Raw genomic sequence first — 14,840 nt, forward strand, 5'->3', positions numbered from 1 at the left:
CTGACTTCTCCAGGACGCCTGCATAACCGCAACAAAGTAGCAAGAAGACTACCAGCAACATTGTAGTGCCTCACCCTGCTGTCTTTCTCGACTGTTTCCTGGTGGTGCATCCTCTAAGGGCAGTCTGCCTTCACCCTGCACTGGAAGCCAAGAAGAAATCTCCTGTGAGTCAACATAATCTTCCCCCTGCTAACACAGGCACCAAACTTCTGCATCACCGGTCCTCTGGGTCCCCTCTCATCCTGACAAGCATGGGCCCTGGAACACAGGAGCTGGGTCCAAGTGTCTTCCACAGTCCAGTGGCCCTTCTGTCCTAATTTGGTGGAGGTAAGTCCTTGCCTCCCCACGCCAGACATTAATCCTGTGTACTCCGTGAACTGCAGCTGTTCGGGCTTCTGTGCACTTTTACAAGACTTCCTTCATGCACAGCCTACCCCAGGTCCCCACCACTCCGTCCTGCATTGCCCAACTCGCTGAGTTGGACTCCGACGTCGTGGGACCCTTCTTTGTGACTCTGAGTCAACCGCAGTCCGCAGATCTTCTAAGTGCCTGCTCAGGTGCTTTTGCGGGTGCTGCCTGCTTCTGCATGGGCTCTCTGTGTTGCTGAGCGCCCCCTCTGTCTCCTCCTCCAAGGGGCAACCTCCTGGTCCTTCCTGGGCCCTAGCAGCACCCAAAATCCTTAACAGCGACTCTTGCAGCTAGCAAGGCTTGTTTGCGGTCTTTCTGCATGGAAACAACTCTGCTTCCTCTAGCACGCCGTGGGACATCTTCTGACCAAAGGAAAAGTTCCTGGCACCTTCAGTTGTTGCAGAATCTTTGGCTTCTTCTACCCAGAGGCAGCCCTTTTGCACCTTCATCCGGGGTTTAGTGGGCTCCTGCTCCCACCGGACACTTGCGTGACTCTTGGACTTAGTACCCTTCATTTACAGGTCCTCAGGTCCAGGAATCCATCTTCAGTGTTTTGCAGTCAGTTGTTATCCTTGCAGAATCCCCTATCTCGACTTTACTGTCTTTCTGGGGTAGTAGGGTAACTTTACTCCTACTTTTCAGGGTGTTGGGGTCAGGGTCTAAGTGTTTTCTTACACTCCCAACAACCCTCTACACGCTACATTAGGCCTGGGTTCCATTTGTGGTTCGCATTCCACTTTTGGAGTATATGGTTTGTGTTGCCCCTAGGCCTATTTCTCCATATTGCATTCTATTGTGATTCTACATTATTTGCACTACTTTTCTAACTGCTACTTACCTGTTTTTGGTTTGTGTGCATATATTTTGTGTATATTACTTACCTCCTAAGGGAGTATATCCTCAAATACTTTTGGCATATTGTCACTAAAATAAAGTACCTTTATTTTTAGTAACTCTGAGTATTGTGTGTTCTTATGATGTAGTGGTATAGTAGGAGCATTGCATGTCTCCTAGTCCAGCCTAAGCTGCTCTGCTACAGCTACCTCTATCAGCCTAAGCTGCTAGAACACCTCTATTCTACTAGTAAGGGATAACTGGACCTGTCACAAGGTGTGAGTACCACAAGGTACCCACTATATGCCAGGCCAGCCTCCTGCAACAACTCTGCAATTTACTGAGGGGCGAACTTGAGATGCACACTGCAGATACATTATTTGTGCCAGGAAGATACTCTAGGTTGAAATTATAACCGTCTAGTCCTAACCACCACCTGGAAATATGTAGTGAGGTTTGCTCGACCCCTTTGATGGAAACTGCTGTGATTAAGGGCTTGTGATCAGTGTGTATTATGAAAAGCATGTCCCATAAGTAGAAACTGAAGTATCTGATAGCCCAGAAACAGGCACATACCTCCCTTTTAACAACAGAATAGTTGCATTAAGGACTCTTTAGGGACCTAGAGGCAAAAGCAATAACATTTTATTCTCCATCCAGAACTTAGGACAGAGTGGCTCCTATACCATTTAAACTGGCACTGTTGGTGAGGAAAATCTTTCTCCAGACTACAAATCAACCTAAACCGGGTACCTTACTAATTCAGTTTTTTATTCCACTGAAAGTCTTTTTGCACTCATTGGACCATAATAAATCAACCTTTATCTTGAGGAGGGATCTCAAGGGAAAGGCAAAGCTGGAAAAGTTTTTTTACAAATATAAAGTAGTATTCTGCAAGGCCACGGAAAGATTTTAAGTCATCTTTGTCGTTGGGGACACCCACTTTCTTCACAGCCTCTAAAGGGTCATTTTTTGGGGTTTAATTCCATCTTTAGAGATGTGTCCAAGATATGTCACTGAGCCCACACCAACCTGAAACTTGTCCCTTTTGACAGTCAATTCAGCCTGTCTTAATCTCTCAAGGACACACCTCAATTTAGTGTCATATACACTGACATCTTCCTTAAAGATTAAACTATCATCCGGAAAGTACATAACATCATTAATTCCTTTTAGATCGTGTTTCATTATGCATTGAAATGCTGAGGCAGCTGAACCAAGTCCAAAAGGCATGCACCTGGACATATAGACACCTAAAGGAATGAAAAAACGTGTTATGATATCTTGAATCTGGATGGAGCTTCATTTGATGGTAGGCTGATAAAAGGTGAATTACACTAAATCACGTTAGCTTGTGCATACAGCTGAGAAGGTCATCAGTTTTGTGAAGAGGTATGAAGGGGATGTCTATCTACTCATATCATGGTATTGAGACCCCTTAAATCGACACACAATGTAAGTCCTTTGTTCCCCTCCTTTGCCAGCAGGAACTACTGGGGAAAGCCATTCTGAATGTTCAATTGGCTCAATGATTCCCTCATCCACTAATCTGTTCAATTAGTCTTCAAGAGGTTTCATTATGGGTAGGGAAATGGGACGTACTTTATGTAGATGGGGAGCGGCAGTATTCTTCAGTTCAATCTTGTGCTGAAACCTTTTGAACAAACCTAACTGATCAGAAAACACACTGGGGAAATCTTTAAATCTCTAAACTTCTTTCTACCAAGAGGACAGAATCATCAGCTTTGAGATCTAATTTGATTCATAATTCAGTTTGGGTGTCTCCACCCAAGGATGTTGGAGCACTGTTCTGTGGTGTACACCTTCCCGCCTGTGAATCTAGCTTTCAAACTGATCCACATAACTAGCATCCAAGTGAGAGAAATGTATGTAGAACTGCCATGGTGTGGGGTTCTAATGACAATAAGATGTATCAGTTACAAGGGGAAGATAAAGAAGATGAAAAAATTAAAAATTCAGTCACTAACAGAACAAGCATTTGCAATGCAATGGGTCTCACGTTTTCTCAAGTTAGAGCTATTAGCATTGTAATGTCCTAACTGGACTTTTCTTGCAACGTAAATTACAAATGAAAAGTAAAACAGTTGACATAAGCAAGTCAATTCAAAGCGCCATGACCGCCATGAATGTGAGGGCAAAGGAGAGACACAAAAGGAAAAAGAAGTTCGCTCACAGTCAAACATATTGGCAAATGCAGTCCCCAAGGCAGTAACAAAACCGCCCTAAGGAGGGACGAAGGTAAAGCATTTACCAATGTCATGAAATAATTTTTGAAAGGCAAGCCTACAAACAAGTGCAAATAATGGGTGTGAGGTGGGCATGGTTAAAACCCCACAAAGACACCAACACGTCAGAAAAGCAACGCTTGTGGGCTGCTATGCTCAACCTAATAAACTGGCTTAAAAAATAACAGTGCCAGTATACATAGCACTGCAGAAAATGGGAAATTATAACCAGTTACCACTAGATAGCAGCAAAGACTGGACAGTTATAGTGATTGCAACAGGAGCTTCTCATACCAGATCCTCGTTCTGTTGAAATACTGGCAAAGGCATTGTACATGAGGGGAACTGGAAACCACAACAGATATCACTTGAACACTCAGGGAGCCGATAAGGCAAGGAGAGCTGGTTCAGACACAATAAAAAAGGTATGTAATTTATCAAACACTAGAGCTAAATGTTTATAGCCTTTGTCATGGAAAATAAATGAGAAAAGGCTATGACTCCTATATGGTTGCGTTAGTAACTTGAGTGAGTAGTAAGTCTCAGATGGCTGACATGATAGGTTCCTCACAGATACTAGAAAATGTGAAAGAAATGCTGCTCTTGACAGAACAGTGGGGAAAGACAGTACATGCTGGGGGTGGGGATATCATGGTGCAAATGGAATGCAGCACAGAGGAGAGCTTCACTCAATTAATCAATCAATCCGGAATTGTATAGTTCAGCATTGCCACCCATAGGGGTCTATGGGTGCTGGGGTTTCCAGGTCTCAGTCGTAAAGCGAGGTCTTGAGTTTCTTTCTGAAGTTCACCAGGGAGGGTGCTGTTCGGAGGTGGACGGGTGGATTTTTCAGGTCTTGGCGGCAAGGTTGGAGAAGGAGCAGCCCCTGCTGCAGCTACAATAGATCAATGTCTTTTGGGTAGGTCGAAGCTCAGTCGATGGTTAATGTAGGACAGTCCTTGATCATTTAGAGCTTTGTAGCCATTCGTGAGGATCTTCAACTTGCATCTTTTGTGGATGAGGAGCCTATAGAGATTTCTAATGTGGGGGGTGATGTAGTCTATTTGGGAAGGTCCATGGTGAGTCTGGTTGCACCATTCTGTATGGTCTGGAGTCTCCTAAGGAGCTACATGGAGATGCTGGTGTAGAGAGAGTTTCCATAGTCGAGGCAGCTGGTGACAAGGGTCTAGGTGATGGTCTTTCTGGTGTTGTCTGGGATCCACCTGAAGATTCTGCGGAGCATTAAAAGAGAGTGGAAGCAGGAGGTGGCAACTGCATTGACTTTTCGTTTCATTGTCAGTTTGCTGATTGGGTGCATAGTCTGTTGGTGTGGGTGCTATTCCGAGTTCTGATAGCTACCAGCAGTGGTACCGGCTGGAAACGTTCTTCTCAAAGATCAGTATTTCTTTCTTGTCGGAGTTGAAATTGAGGTGTTCTAGCAGCTTAGGGTGATAGCGGTAGCTATAGCAGAGCAGCTTAGGCTGAACTAGGAGACATGCAAAGCTCCTTTTATACCACTTATATCATATAGCACTATATCATAAGAAAACAAAATACTCAGAGTTACTAAAAATAAAGGTACTTCATTTTAGTGACAATATGCCAAAAGTATCTCAGAGGATATACGCCCTTAGGAGGTAAGTAATATACACAAAATATACACACAGACCAAAATCAGGTAAGTAAAACACTTAGAAAAGTAGTGCAAACACTGTAGAACACAATAGAATGCAAAAGGAGAAAATAGGCCTAGGGACAACACAAACCATATACTCCAAAAGTGGAATGTGAACCACGAAGAGACCCCAGGCCTAGTGTAGTGTGTAGAGGGTCACTGGGAGTGTAAGAAAACACTAAGCGTTTCCAAGATACCCCACCCCAAGACCCTGAAAAGTAGAGGTAAAGTTACCCTACTACCCCAGAAAGACAGTAAAGTCGAGATAGGGGATTCTGCAAAGACAACAACTGACTGCAAAGCAATTAAGACGGACCCCTGGACCTGAGGACCTGCAAAGGAAGGGTACCAAGTCCAAGAGTCACACAAGTGTCTAGGAGGGGCAGGAACCCACTAAACCCCGGATGAAGGTGCAAAAGGGATGCCTCTGGGTGGAAGAAGCTGAATATTCTGCAACAACAGAAGATGCCAGGAACTTCTCCTTTGGTCAGAAGATGTCGCACAGCGTTCTGGACGATGCAGAGTTCTTTTCACGCAGAAAGACCACAAACAAGCATTGCGAGCTGCAAGAGTCATGGTTGAGGATTTTGGGTGCTGCCAGGGCCCAGGAAGGACCAGGAGGTCGCCCCTTGGAGGAGGTGACAGAGGGGGCGCTCAGCAACACAGAGAGCCCACGCAAAAGCAGGCAGTACCCGCAGAAGCACCTGAACAGGCGTTCAGAAGATCTGAGCACAGCGGTCGTCTCAGCACAACAAAAGAGGGTCCCATGAAGTCGGAGTCCAACTTAGAGAGTTGGGCAATGCAGGACGGAGTGCTGGGGACCTGGGCTAGGCTGTGCATGAAGGAAGTCTTGCAAAAGTGCACAGAACCCCCAGCAGCTGCAGTTCACGCAGTACACAGGATTAATGTCTGGAGTGGGGAGGCAAGCGCTTACCTCCACCAAATTTGGACAGAAGGGCCACTGGACTGTCAGGGACACTTGGATTCAGCTCCTGTGTTCCAGGGACCACGCTCGTCAAGATGAGAGGGGACCCAGAGGACAGGTGATGCAGAAGTTTGGTGCCTGCGTTGGCAGGGGGAAGATTCCGTCGACCCACCAGAGATTTCTTCTTGGCTTCCAGTGCCGGGTGAAGGCAGACAGCCCTCAGAGCATGCACCACCAGGAAACACTCGAGAAAGCCGGCAGGATGAGGCGCTACAATGTTGCTGGTAGTCTTCTTGCTACTTTGTTGTGTGTTGCAGGTGTCCTGGAGCAGTCGGCGGTTGATCCTTGGCAGAAGTCGAACTCTGGTGAGCTCTTGCATTCGTTATCTGAAGAGAAACCCACAGGAGAGACCCTAAATAGCCCTCAGAGGAAGATTGGCTACAGACAAAGATAAGCACCTATCAGGAGGGCTCTCTGACGTTACCTGCTGGCACTGGCCACTCAGAGGTGTCCATTGTGCCCTCACACCTCTGCATCCAAGATGGCAGTAGTCTGGGACACACTGGAGGAGCTCTGGTCACCTCCCCTTGGGAGGTGCTGGTCATGGGAGTAGTCACTCCCCTTTCCTTTGTCCAGTTTCGCACCAGAGCAGGGCTGGGGGGATCCCTTAACCGGCGTAGACTGGCTTATGCAAGGAGGGCACCATCTGTGCACTTCACAGCCTTTCCACACACCTATTTCCAAAGGGAGAGGGTGTAACACCCTCTCTCAGAGGAAATCCTTTGTTCTGCCTTCCTGGGACTGGGCTGCCCAGGCCCCAGGGGGGCAGAAGCCTGTCTGAGGGTTGGCAGCAGCGGTAGCTGCAGAGAAACCCCCCGGAGAGTTAGTTTGGCAGTACCCAGGCTCTGTGCTGGAGCCCCAGGACTCCCGTTCCCGCCATCCTGTTTCTGGCAGTGAAAACCGCCAGAAACAGGCTGGCGGGAAGGGGGTCGGAATACCCATGGCGGTGCTGCTTGCAGCGCCGCCATGGAGGATTCTCCCGGCCAGGGGAAATCCGGCGGGAAACCGCCGGATCCCCTTTTCTGACCGCGGCTTTACTGCCGCGGTCAGAATGGGCAGGGAAGCACCGCCAGCCTGTTGGCGGTGCTTCCGTTGCCCGTGGCCCTGGTGGTCCAAGACCGCCATGGTCAGAATGAGGGCCTAAGTAACTTTGCACCTAACCTTCACTAAGTGAGGGTTAGACATATAGGTGACTTATAAGTTACTTAAGTGCAGTGTAAAATGGCTGTGAAATAACGTTGACGTTATTTCACTCAGGTTGCAGTGGCAGTCCTGTGTAAGAATAGTCTGAGATCCCTATGGGTGGCAAAAGAAATGATGCAGCCCATAGGGATCTCCTGGAACCCCAATACCCTGGGTACCTAGGTACCATATACTAGGGAATTATAAGGGTGTTCCAGTGTGCCAATCAGAATTGGTAAAATTAGTCACTAGCCTGCAATGACAATTTTAAAAGCAGAGAGAGCATAAACACTGAGGTTCTGGTTAGCAGAGCCTCAGTGATACAGTTAGGCACCACACAGGGAACACATACAGGGCACACTTTATTAGCACTGGGGTACTGGCTAGCAGGATCCCAGTGACAGAGGCAAAAACAAACATACATACAAGTCAAAATGGGGGTAACATTCCTGGCAAGACGGTACTTTCCTACAAGGCATTTTTCTCTTATCCAGTTGGCCACTTTAGTCATGGCATTGCAGAAGTTTGATTTGACATTGGAGGGGTCCTCGGTGAGCGAGAGGATTAGTTGAGTGTTGTCTGCATAGGATATTATGTTAAGGCTGTTGAATCTGACGATGTCTGCAAGAGTGGTCACGTAGTTTTTGAATAGTGTGGGGCTGAGGGATGATCCTGAGGGTACGCTGAATTTGATGTCTTTGGGTTTGGAGGTGAAGGGAGGCACCCAGATTCTATGTGTGCATCCTTTAAGGAAGGAGGCAATTCACTTGATGGTGTTTTGCTGTATGCTGATGTTGTAGAGTCTTTTGATGAGGGTGTGGTGAGAGACGGTATTGAACGCAGCAGAGAGGTCGAGGAGGATTAGGTCCGCAGTTTCACTGTGGTTGAGGACAATTCTGATGTCATGTGTGGCAGCGATCAGCCTAGTCTCAGTGTTGTGAATGGTACGGAATCCTGATTATTAGGCATCGAGTAGGTGGTTTTGTTCCAGGAATTTGGTGAGCTGTTGGTTGTTGGCTTTCTGGAATACTTTGGCCGGGTAAGGGATCAGGGAAATTGGTCGATAGTGTTTGTGATCACTAGCATCGGCGGAGGGTTTCTTTAGGGGGGTATGACCTTTGCGTTTTTCCATATGTCCAGGAAGGCTGCTGATGACATAGAGGTGTTGATGATGTTGGTGAGTTTGGTGTTGGTAGGGTTGGTTCTGAGGTTGAAAAGGAGGTGGGGGCAGGGGGCAGTGAGTGCCCCAAAGTGGATGGAAGACATGATGGCAGTGGTGGTCTGAGATAATAAATCATTATCACTTAATTATTAATTTATTAATCATTATTTTCTATCAATTAAATTGTGTTATACTTTTGTATTTTAATTATATTTAAATTTGGCGTGGTAGGTTTGTGGAAGTATAGTGTGGGAATTTAATTAAAGAATCAATTAACATTTTTAGTTGATATTAATGATTAAACGTTTTAATAATTATGTAAAAAGTGTTGATGTGTTTTAAATTTTAATACATTTTTTATATTATATTTTTAATATTTTTGGTGCAGTAGTAGAGTTATTAAATTATATTATGTCTTTTAAATGAACTATTTTCTTTATTGCTGCACAGACTGGACAGGGAATAGTAAATGTTACCTCTCCTGAGTCCAATGTGTTCCCTACTGCTAAATAGTCTGGAGAGGAAATAGTAAATTTTACCCCACCGGAGTCCAGCGCTTCCCTCCTGCTCCACAGACTGGAGTGAGAATAATAAATGTTACCCCTCCGGAGTACAACAATTTCCCTACTGTTGCACAGACTGAATTGGGAATGGTACATTTTACCTCTCCTGAGTCCAACACATTTCCTGCTGGTGCACAAACTGGAGTGCAAATGGTAAAGTTTATCCCTCCTGACTCTGACACTTTCCCTACTGTGGCACAGATTGGTGTGGGAATAGTCAATTTTATCCCACTGAAGTCCAGTGCTTTCAGTACTGTCATACAGACTGGTGTGGGAATAGTAATTGCTACCCCATCGGAGTCCAATGATTACCCCGCTGTTGTACAGAGGGGAGTGGGAATAGTAAATTTTACCTCTGAGAAGTATAATGCTATTATTAACAGACTTTTATATATTCATTAATATTGTTTACATTTCTGTAAAAATTGTATTTGATAAATTTTTTTAATGATATATATATAATGTTTTTTGCAAATGAGTGGAGACCAGGTGATCAGTCTGCTGGAGTGTGCTGGTTGGTTGAGGTTGTTGATGTTGAGAGCAGTGGGTTGGAGGTCAAAATTGTAGATGGCAGCAATCCTGCTGTGGAAGCAGTCCAAGAGGGTGTCGCAGAGCTCTTGGGACGGGTGGATGATGAACTTAGTTCTAAGGTGCTTCTGCCCTTATCTTGTTAGAGGCGGCAATTAGCTGGAGTAGGCAAACTATTTATTTACTACAGAGCTGTCACAAAATATAACAGAGCTGACAGGCAGAGCTTGTAAGGTGTCACAATCCACTATGCTCTTATATGCTCCTAATAGCCTCAAGCAATGACAATAAAATCACTTCTCCTTCTTCAAGGTGCTGTTACAGCTGTCTAAGCTGTGTGTCTCCATGGTTGGTGGAAGATAGTTTGGAACACATACCTGTCCAAGTTCCTCAACATCAACTGAATGTTACAAAACTGCAATGTGCTATAAGGAAAATGGGTTGCAGCCTGTGTCAGCGCAGAAAACAAGCCGAAGTACCATAAAAGATGTGCAACACCAGAGTAACCTACACCACTACATAAGTATTCATCAGGGATGGGCACCTAGTTGATAGGGTGGTGAGCTGTTCATGGGCTCATAACTTCCTGTTCATAAGATTCACTTCTGTGAATAATGCCTTCACTGATGAAGTTCTCTAGAAGACCCGTGCCAGTGCTGTAGCCACCAGCCACAAACCTGAAGTTGTGTGTTCTGGGCTGATGCTATTGTGGTATGTGCTCGGGGGTCATATGGAGCACACACATGGACAGTGTGGACCAGCGCCAACACCTGATCACTGCAGACACAGTCTACTATATGAACTGTCTAACAACCAAAACTTCTGTACTCACTATTGAAACCTGATAAGGGAGGTTTAAATTCAGTATTGCTGAAAGAGGAAGGAAGTAGAAAGGTGGGCCTCTGATCCCAAGAGTACTTACACCATTCTACATCCCAAGATTTCTTAGACACCTCTACATACTACCAAGTGGAGAGGGAACCTGGTCTAATTTGGGTACTAAGCGGCAAAAGAAACATTTTATAATAAAGTTTTCCCACAGGAGTAGCAGACACTGTTTTGTGCTCTAATTACAACATTATATTTTACTTACCTATTGCATATTTTGTATTTGCTATTTATAAACAAATTGTGTACAGTATAATTCTGTGTATTGTATGATTTAAGTAAAGTACTTAGGGCCGTATTTATACTTTTTTTAGCGCCGCATTTGCGCCGCTTTTTGACGCAAAACGGCGCAAACTTACAAAATACAATGGCATTTTGCAAGTTTGCGCCGTTTTTGCGTCAAAAAACGACGCAAATGCGGCGCCAAAAAAGTATAAATACGGGCCTTACACTTTTTAAAGTCTAAGGGCCTCAATATAAGTTTGGAGGTTGGACAAGCCCACTGCCAAACTTGCGGTGAGGAGACTGCCTCGGGGATAGCAGTCTCCACACATAATCCATTACAAGGTTTCCACTGGGCTGGCTGGCTGAAAGCAAGGTTTCCGCTGGTCAGCCCAGTGGAAACTGTGTGGCGGCATTGGTCTCAGCTCCGCATGGAGCCGAGGCTAATGCTGACTCACAAGGGGGGCTTGCACTGCCTATGCCATGGGTATGGGCAGTGCAGGGCCTCCCCTGTGTCCCCCGACACTGGATATTCATCTGAGTTTCCATGGCAGGGTCTCCTCTATGGAAACACTGGGGCAAAGCTGAGTTGTAATCAGCTAGGTGGTACTGAGTTCAGCTCCACCCTGGCTGAGTGCAACTCAGACTGCCATCAATCCATGGGGAACCATGTTCCACCTGCTAGGTTTGTAATGTGGCAGTCCGACCATCACTGTGAGGCTAGCGGTCCTTGGACTTTTCATTGTTAACTTGCATTTGCTGAATATTTGAGTTCTGAGTCTTTAAGACCAAACCACCTCCTTGAGTAAGCCTTGGATAGCTGTATCCTGCTACCTCGTGCATCAAATGTTAAAGGGGTGTATGTGGTGCTCAGTTTTAGTTTCAACAGTAAAGTTAAGCCCCAGGTCACCAGTAAAAATCTCTTATCACAATGTGAGTCCAGTAGCCACAGAATGCCATGTTACTTCCAATTTTACAATATTTTAGATTCACCCCTTATATTAAGTCCCTCTATAGGTTGGGACATGCCACAATTTCTTTGTTTGTGTATGCCCTTAAGGAATGCTATTTGGGGTATCTGTTGGGGCTGGGGAATGGCTGTACTTCCTTCTACCATTCTCACTTACTTTCAAACTCTAATTTGCAACATTGTGTAATTCTAATTCCTCCTCCGAGGTGGCAGAACCTAATCTACTCTTTTATTCTCGCAGGATTTGCAGATCAGACTCCAGTTATGGCTCGAAAGGAGTGCAGAATGCAAAGAATCAGTCAATCCAACTTGTTACTTGTTGACTATCATGTGGGATCAAAGTGTAAGACTAATTTTACAAATGTTAATTTATTCACATGTTATTTTATATGTGTGAATAGGCCCGACAATTCTTGCCCACTTGATAGTAATTCACAGTAGGGTATGATTTACCGGCAGCCATTAAACATACGGTTTAAACAGTATCTGAATTTTCCCCAAGAGGCTGACTATTCATGTCAGACTCTGCTACTGATTCCCCAGATTGGTTGGCTTAAATGGGTAACTTTTCCAAGACAATTTAGGTTTTCTAAGTAGGGTCCTTCACAAAGCTGAGCTTAGTGTCACAGTTCTGCTGCTACAATTGACTGAGTGTTTATCTCCGATGATGGGTCATGCTTGTTGACTGGCAGTTTGACTTTTCCTTCAGCCGTATTCCCATCATTTTGTGACACAGCAGCTGTGTTTGCCACTATCATCAGTGATATATCGGCTGAAAAATACCAAGTCACAGAAATATTGAGGGCCATATTTATACTTTTCGACGCACAACTGCGCCAACGCAGTTGTGCGTCAAAATATTTAACGCCGGCTAACGCCATTCTGAAGCGCCATGCGGGCGCCATATTTATTCAATGACGTTAGCCGGCGTTAGCCGGCGCTGCGGAGTGGTGTGCGTCAAAAAAAATGAAACACACCAGGCAGCGCCGGCGTAGGGGAAAATGGAGTTTGGGCGTCAAATAATGGGGCAAGTCAGGCTGAGGCAAAATTATCGCCTCAACCCGATTTGCGCCATTTTTTTTTTACGCCCAGACACCATTAACATGACTCCTGTCTTAGCAAAGACAGGAGTCATGCCCCCTTGCCCAATGGCCATGCCCAGGGGACTTATGTCCCCTGGGCATGGTCATTGGGCATAGTGGCATGTAGGGGGGCACAAATCAGGCCCCCCTATGCCACAAAAAAAATATATATATATACATACCAGCACTTACCTTAAGTTCCCAGGGGTGGGTCCCTCCATCTTTGGGCGTCCTCCTGGGGTGGGCAAGGGTGGCAGGGGGTGTCCCTGGGGGCATGGGAGGGCACCTGTGGGCTCCTTCCGAGCCCACAGGTCCCTTAATGCCTGCCCTGAGCAGGCGTTAAAAAATGACGCTAACGCGGCTAGATGTCATTTTTTAAGTCCCGCCCACTCCCGTGCGTCATTTTTGCACGGGAGTGTAAATACGGCGCACAGGCCTGGGAGTCATTTATTAGACGGGAACGCCTACCTTGCATATAATTAACCAAGGTAGGAGTCCACGCTAAAAAATGACGCAAACTCCATGAACTTTGGCGCTAGATGCGTCTAACGCCAAAGTATAAATATGGAGTTCGTTTTGCGTCGAATTTGCGTAAAAAAAAAACACGCAAATCCGGCGCAAACAGAGTATAAATATGGCCCTGAGTATTTTCTTTGTGATTCAGAAATATTGTGATGCAGAAATATCATTGACAGGAATATCATTTTCATTAATATAGTTGTAAAAATCATTTTTAAAGTATCCTTACGTGTTTAGTCATATTTAAATTGTATATGTTTTATTTTGTTTGTAAAAATATTGTTATATTTTTAAATATAGTTTGTAAGTTTAAGTTATTTATCATTTTTAATTTATTGTACCAGGCTATGAGGTTTGCAGGGCTACAGGGTGTGAGGTTAATTAAGCATAATTAACTAATAATTAAATTGTATTTAATATTAATTACTTAAGTGATAATTAATTATGTAAATTGTGTAATTATCTTTTTTATGTTATATTTTAGATACAAGTTTGTAGTGGTATACGTGGGAAGTTAGTTGAGTAACAATTAATTATCAAATAATTATTACTTTTTAATCAGAATGTGTAATTGAACTTAAATTATGTAAATTCTTTAGTGATAATTTAGGTGCAGGGTGTTCAGTTTTTAGGGGTATAAGCTGGAACGTTTAGCAAAAATTAGCTATTGATTTGATTATTATATTTTATTAAAATATTTAATTGCATTATGTTTATGTAAAGTGTTTAATAATTATATTTTAATGTTATTCATAGTTATAGTTTAATGTTATAATTGTAGGTTGTTGTGTTGGTAGAGTAACAGGAAGTTATCTAACTAATAAATCATTATCACTTAAATATTCATTTATTAACCATTGTTTTTTATCAATTAAATTGTGTTATACTTTTTTATTTTCATTATATGTTAATTCGGCGCAATAGGTTTGTGGAAGTATAGTGTGGGAATTTAATTAAAGAATCAATTAACATTTTTAGTTGATATTAATGATTAAAAGTTTTAATAATTTAGTAAAAAGTGTTGATGTGTTTTAAATTTTAATATATTTTTTATATTATATTTTTAATATTTTTGGTGCATTAGTAGAGTTATTAAATTATATTATGTCTTTTTGATGGCCATGCCCAGGGGACTTCTGTCCCCTGGTCATTGCCATTCGGCACTGTGCCATGTAGGGGGGGGCCCAAGTTAGGCCTCCCTATGACGCTCAGAAAAAAAATTAGTAATACTTACCTGGACTTACCATAGATGGGTCCCCCCATCCATGATTGTCCTCCAGGGGTGGGTGATGGTGGAAGGGTGTGTCCCTGGGTGCAGGGAAGGACGCCTGTGGACTGCTTCCATGGTCTCTGACCATAGAAGTGAGCTGACAGGTCCCCTAACGCCTGCCCTGACCCAGGCGTTAAATAATGTCGCTAAACAGGCTTAGCGCCATTATTTAAGGCCCTTCTCCTCCTGTGCGTCATTTTTGCGCTGGAGAATAAATAAGGCGCAAATGCCTTAAAGTCATTTTTTTTCCCGGGAACACCTACCTTGCAACTCATTGACACAAGGTAGGTTTTCACGGTAAAAAAA

Source organism: Pleurodeles waltl, chromosome 3_1 (genome assembly GCF_031143425.1).
Source record: "Pleurodeles waltl isolate 20211129_DDA chromosome 3_1, aPleWal1.hap1.20221129, whole genome shotgun sequence".
In the NCBI taxonomy this organism is placed as follows: domain Eukaryota; kingdom Metazoa; phylum Chordata; class Amphibia; order Caudata; family Salamandridae; genus Pleurodeles; species Pleurodeles waltl.